Genomic DNA, 7,015 nt, shown 5'->3' with positions numbered 1-7,015 from the left:
TAATTGTGAAACTTACTATGGGAACTCGTGGTTGTTTAACTAGACACAGATGTATTGCTTCTCCCATTGTAATATCACTATATATGGCCTTAATGCTTTGAATAAACTTAGCACTGTTGGACATCCTCCTCAGTGCTCCTCCTGCCCCCATCTCTCTGTTTCTCGAGTTCTTTTCTTCATCCTCTTACCCTCACATTCCTGGTCGATTTGTCGCACTGGCCGTGACAAGCAGGTAATTCTAATATATACAGGACTGTACTGTGTGAAGACCAGGGGTACACAAGGATGACATTTTATTTTATTTTATTTATTTTATATTATTAAAAATATTTTTTGGATCTGTTGTTTATTCTTTTTTTTTTTTTAAATAAGCTCTATACTCTATGTGGGACTTGAACTCACAATCCCAAGAGTCAAATGTCCTACTGACTGAGCCAGCCAGGCAGCCCAAGGATGAACTTTTAATCCCCTTTTTATCTAACTTTAGGACTCTATTTTAACAAGGCATGGAATTAGTAGATCTTGGGAAGTGCTTGAAAACTTTGACTGATTACTCCTTTGATTACCTTTCTTTTTGATGTTTACTGATAATAGGATAAATGTTAAGAAATTTCTTATGTGTTTCTGATTTGGAGGAGGGCATGGGTGAGGGATGGTATTTTGTCTTTCAGTTTTGCTCACATACTGGCCTCCTTCTCAGATTTGAAGGTCTGCTCTTTTTGCTTTTTGGTTTTACATCTGAGTCATTACCTGGCTGGCTTGTGAGTAATTTTCCAGTGGAAATTAAATATAATATTTCCATTCTATCAGGACTTAAGGAAACAATCCTAAGAAAAAGAGAGCTAAAAAACTTTGGGTCAACAAATTTTAAAGCACATACATACAGAGGTCTCTGGGTTCTAAAGGAAGAGTAGAATCTGGATGTGGCATTGTTAGCTATCACTGGTGCTAGTAGAAGGTGATAAACTGGAATTGATTTCTGCAGGAAATAATGAAGAAAATAGCTGGGGACAAGAAGAAAGCCTTAGCTATGTCTCCAGGAGAGATACAAAATGCCCCTGGAAGTCTGAGCACTGAGACAAAGAGCTAAATGCAGTGGGAGACAAAATGAAAGAAAAAGAAATATACATGTTTATTTGCTGACTAGTGAACAATGAAGAGGAAGAAATGATAAATAAGGAAATGGAAATATAGAGGTAGGAAAGTCCCAACAAACTGCCTGATTTCAACGTTGGCATTTTGGCAAATACTCCCAACTCAGTTAAACAATCTCCAAGAACCTTGGCACCTATAGGAATCTGGGCATCCTTAAAAATACATTCATGCCAAGTGGAAGGAGAGTATGGTTGACTCATGGAGACACTACTAATTTTGAATGAAATTCCATTTCATCTGAACAACTGCTGAGAGCAGGCCAGGCAAATGTTTGATGAAATGAGCTACATGTGAGAATCACAAGATCCAACAGTCTTTGTTTTATCAATAAACCTCTGTGTGAGCTTGGGCATGTCACTTCTCTCTCTTTTTTCTCTCGTTTAAAAATGAAATATATTAAACTTTACCCTATATGCCTCAAGGCTGGTTGTGAGAATCAAATGAGCTAGAAATGAAAATTACGATTACAGAGGCCTCTGTCAGGTTACTGGGCTTAGATCCTAGATTTAAGCTCTATTGCCATTATCTAGAAGTGGCACTTTTTCTCCACAATCATCACAGATTAAGCAGTAATGGCCTCAATCTCTTCAGCTACAGGCCATCAACAACATTAGCAATTGTGTGTATAAGATTGCTTTAAATGCTAGAAATGATAAAGCCATGCATTTCCTATGGTATTCATTATGAAAGCATTATGCACCTCAAAGGTCAGGACTGTCCTCTAAGCACATTCTATATGGTTCCAGGAGAAATAAAACAGAAATAAACAAACTCAGTAGCCTTAAAGCTGTGCTAATCCCTAAAGCCAAATTCATTACAAGCAGAGAGCACAAATTGAACTGCTAGAATTAAGGAGTGTGGGGGCGCATCTGGAGATGTTTACATTTTGCTGAATGAAGAAAAGAAATTCCATCTTTTTTTTTCCTTGCATACAAAAATGGTATGCTTTGGATCCAGTAGCAATCTTCTGGAACTAGTTTCCTGCCTCTTTTTGTTATCCGGATGAATCCTTGGACTCCCATTTCAGAAGCTTCTGCCCTCCCACTAGTCCTCAGACATGGTGGTGTGGTGAAACGTAGAGCCACACTATCATTTCAGAGTGGTAGGGGTAACCTCAGCAGCCTTCTCTACCCATTCAAATATCTCTGGAAAAAGATGGGATCTTCAGGGAATTTGGAGTGTCTCAAGACTAGGTTGGATTTTCTAAAGGAAGTGAAATACCTTTGTGGGTCAGAGGGTAGTAATTGACTAGTGCCTGATGTGTTTCCCATGACTGCAGGAGTAAGAGGGTTTTGAAGTGCAAAAATGTTATTTTTTTTTAATTTTTTTGGAGTAAGAACACTTAAATTTTTAAGTGAACAATATAGTGCTTTTTTAAAAAAAATAATTTCATTTTTTCAGTGTTCCAAGATTCATTGTTTTGCACCATACCCAGTGCTCCATGCAATACATGCTCTTCTAATACCCACGACCAGGCTCACCTAATGCCCCAACCCCCACACCTCCAAAACCTTCAGTTTGTTTCTCAGAGTCTACAGTCTCTCATGTTTCATCTCCCCCTCCGATTTCCCCCAATTCACTTTTCCTTTCCTTCTAATGTCCTCCATGTTATTCCTTATGCTCCACAAGTAAGTGAAACCATATGATAATTGACATTCTCTGCTTGACTTATTTCACTCAGCATAATCTCCTCCAGTTCTGCCCATGTTGATACAAAAGTTGGGTATTCATCCTTTCTGATGGAGGCATAATATTTCATTGTATATATGGAGCACATCTTCTTTATCCGTTCATCTTTTGAAGGGCATCTCGGCTCCTTCCACTGTTTGGCTATTGTGGACATTGCTGCTGTGAACATTGGGGTGCATGTGGCCCTTCTTTTCACTATATCTGTATCCTTGGGTTAAATAGCCAGTAGTGCAATTGCAGGGTCATAAGGTAGCTCTATTTTTAATTTCTTTCTTTTTTTTTAAAGATTTTATTTATTTATTTGACAGAGAGAGATCACAAGCAGGCAGAGAGGCAGGCAGAGAGAGAGGAGGAAGCAGGCTCCCTTCTGAGCAGAGAGCCCGATGCAGGGCTCAATCCCAGGACCCTGAGATCATGACCTGAGCCAAAGGCCATGGCTTAACCCACTGAGCCACCCAGACACCCCACTATTTTTAATTTCTTAAGGAATCTCCACACTGTTTTCCAAAGTGGCTACACCAACTTGCATTCCCACCAATAGTGTAAGAGGAGTCCCCTTTCTCCACATCCTCTCCAACACTTGTTGTTTATTGTCTTCTTAATTTTGGCCATTCTAACTGTTGTAAGGTGGTATCTCAATGTTGTTTTGATTTGAATCTTCCTGATGGCTAATGATGAACATTTTTCATGTGTCTGTTAACCATTTGTATGTGTTCTTTGGAGAAGTATCTGTTCATGTCTTCTGCCCATTTTTGGACATTTTTAACTTTTTTTTTTAAGTGTTGAGCTTGAGAATTCTTTATAAATCTTGGATATCAGCCCTTTGTAATGTCTATTGTGAATATCTTCTCCCATTTCATGGGTTGCCCCTTTGACCCCATGCGCAAGAAGGGAAATAATCAAGATTAGAGCAGAGATCAATGAGTTAGAAACTAGAGATACCGTAGAACACATCAATAAAACTAGAAGCTGGTTCTTTGAAAGAATAAGATCAATAAATCACTCACCAAACTAATCCAAAAGAAAAGAGAGAGGACCCAAATTAATAAAATTATGAATGAAGGGGGAGAGATCATGACTAACACTAAGGAAATACAAACAATCATCAGAAATTATTATCAACAGTTATACGCCAATAAGTTAAGCAACCTGGACAAAATGGATGCATTCCTGGAAACTTAAAAACTTCCAAGACGGAAACAGGAAGAAACTGACAACCTGAATAGACCAATATCTAATAACGAGATTGAAGCAGAGACCAAAAATGTCCCAAAAAACAAGACCCCAAGACCTGACGAATTCCTGGGGAATTCTACTAAGCATTCAAAAAAGAAATAATATCTATCCTCCTGAAGCTGTTTCAGAAAAACAGAAAAAGAAGGAAAACTTCCAGACTATTTCTGTGAGGCCAGCATTACCCTCATCCCCAAACCAGGTAAAGACCCCATCAAAAATGAGAATTTCAGACCAGTATCTCTGATGAATATGAATGTCAAGATTCTCAACAAGATCCTAGCTAATAGGATCCAAGTGCATTAAAAAGTTTACCCACCATGACAGGTGGAATTTATCCCTAGGTTGCAAGTGTGCTTCATCATTTACAAATCATTGAGATAGAACAAATCAATAAGTGAAGAGAGAAGAACCACATGATCCTCTCAATGGGTGCAGAAAAGGCATTCAACAAACTACAACATCCATTCCTGATTAAAACTCTTCAAAGTATAGGGATAGAGGGAACATTTCTCAACTTCATAAAATCTATCTATGAAAAACCCACAGCGAATATCATTCTCAATGAGGAAAAGCTGACAGTGTTCCCTTTGAGATCAGGAACAGGACAAGGATGCCCACTCTTGCCACTGTTGTTCAACATAGTATTAGAAGTCCTAGCATCAGCAGTCAGACAACAAAAAGAAATAAAATGTATTCAGATTGGAAAAGAAGAAGTCAAACTCTCTCTCTTCACAGATGACAAGACACTTTATATGGAAAACCCAAAAGACTCCATCCCCAAACTACTAGAACTCATACAGCAATTCAGTAAAGTGACAGGATACAAAGTCAATGTACAGAAATCAGTTGCTTTCTTATACACTAACAATGAAAATATAGAAAGGGAAATTGGAGAATCAATTCTACTTACTGTAGCATCAAGAACTGTAAGATACCTGGGAATAAAACTAACCAAAGAGGCAAAGGATCTGTACTCGAGGAATTACAGAACACTCATGAAAGAAATTGAAGAAGACATAAAAAGGTGGAAGACCATTCCATGCTCATGGATCGGAAGAATAAACATTGTTAAAATGTCTATATTGCCCAAAGCAATCTATGCTTTCAATGCCATCCCAATCAACATTCCACTGACATTTTTCAAAGTGCCAGAACAAACAATCCTAAAATTTGTAGGGAATCAGGAAAGACCCCGAATTGCTAAGGAAATGTTGAAAAAGAAAAAGAAAACTGGGGGCATCACATTGCCTGATTTCAAGCTTTACTACCAAGTTGTAATCACCAAGACAGCATGGTACTGGCACAAAAACAGACACACAGACCAATGGAACAGAGTAGAGGGTCCAGTAATGGGCCTGCAACTCTATGGTCAACAGAGCAGAAAAAAATATCCAGTGGCAAAAAGATAGTTTCTTGAATAAATGGTGCTGGGAAAATTGGACACCTATTTGTAAAAGAATGAAACTTGACCATTCTCTTACACCATACACAAAGATAAACTCAAAATGGATGAAAGACCTCAAGGTGAGTCAGGAATCTATCAAAATCATAGGCAGTAACCTCTTCAACATTAGCCATACCAACTTCTTTCAAGACATGTCTCCAAAGATAAAGGGAACAAAAGTGAAAATGAACTTTTGGGACTTCATCAAGATAAAAGGCTTCTGCACAGCAAGATAAAAGGCTTCTGTACAGCAATATAGTGTTTCTTATTATAGGTCCAATGTTGTACAACAGATCTCTAGAGCTTATGCATCTTGCTTAACTGAAACTTCATGGCTATTGATTAGTAACTCCCCATTTTTTCCTCCTCCAGCCCTGGTCACCACTATTCAACACTGATTTTGACTATTTTAGATACCTCATTTAAGTGGAATCATGCAGTATTTGTTTTTCTGTCATTGGCTTATTTTAGTTAGCATAATGTCCTCAAGGTTCATCTATGTAGCTATATTTTGCAGACTTAGCTTTTTTTTAAAGGCTTAGTAATATTTAAGAAAAGGCTTCATAATATTACAATGTATGTATGTACCACATTTTCTTTTCATTTTTCTCAGTTTTATTCCTTTATTTGACAATCAGCATTTGTTCTTATCTACATTAATTATCTGTAGATTTTTGAAAGTGGTGACTGGTACATAAGTAAGCACCTTATAGAGCTTGTTTGGTGAATCTTCATTCTCGTTGCAATTCTGGACAACCACCCAAGGATATGGCATGGAACATTCCTTATTACTCTGGTCCAGACAACTTTGTCAAGGCTGGTGTCAATGTGCACATCTGGAGTTCCCATATCCTTCATGGAAAATTTTGGGATCCCTTTGAGTGCCTGAGGAGCATGCTTCTTGAAACCCACTCCATGGATGTGCTTGTGAATGCTGATTTTTTTTCTGATCACTACCTCAATGATGGCAGAAAAGCCCTTCTTCTTGCCACCCTTCTTTGCAGGAGCCATTCTGCTTGGCCTTGGTTGGAAAGCATACCACATTTTCCTTATTCATTCATCTGTCCATAGACATTTTCACCTCTTGACTGTTTTGATTAGTGCCACAATGAACGTGGAAGTGCCAAAATTCTGATTCTGAAACTTTGAGATTCTGATTTCAATTCTTTTGGGTAAATATTCAGATGTGGATTACTGGCCTATAAGGAAATTCTTATTTTTAATTTTATGAGAACCTCTATACTACTTTCCACAGTGTTAGCACCATTTCGCAATTGCACCAATAGTGTTTAAGGGTTTCAGTTTCTCCACATCCTTGCCAATGCTTCTTCTCTTTTCTATTTTTCATGATAACCATCCTGGCAGATGTATGATGATATCTTATTGTAGTTTTGCTTTGCATTTCCCTGATGATTAGTAACACTGAGTAATTTTTTTTTTCATATACCTTTTGGCCTTTCTATGTCTTCTTTGAAGAAATATCCAAGGTCC

The 7,015-nt window shown here is 37.9% G+C and overlaps 1 pseudogene; it reads right to left on the bottom strand.

The window, feature by feature from the left end:
• Positions 1 to 6,158: 6,158 nt before the first annotated feature.
• Positions 6,159 to 6,535, bottom strand: LOC116882149 (annotated as a pseudogene).
• Positions 6,536 to 7,015: the final 480 nt, after the last annotated feature.

The sequence above is a fragment of the Lontra canadensis genome, unplaced genomic scaffold, assembly GCF_010015895.1.
Source record: "Lontra canadensis isolate GAN:19392208 unplaced genomic scaffold, GSC_riverotter_1.0 scaffold81, whole genome shotgun sequence".
NCBI lineage: Eukaryota > Metazoa > Chordata > Mammalia > Carnivora > Mustelidae > Lontra > Lontra canadensis.
Note: the sequence above shows the minus strand (reverse complement) of the source record. Positions and strands in the feature narration are given on the sequence as shown.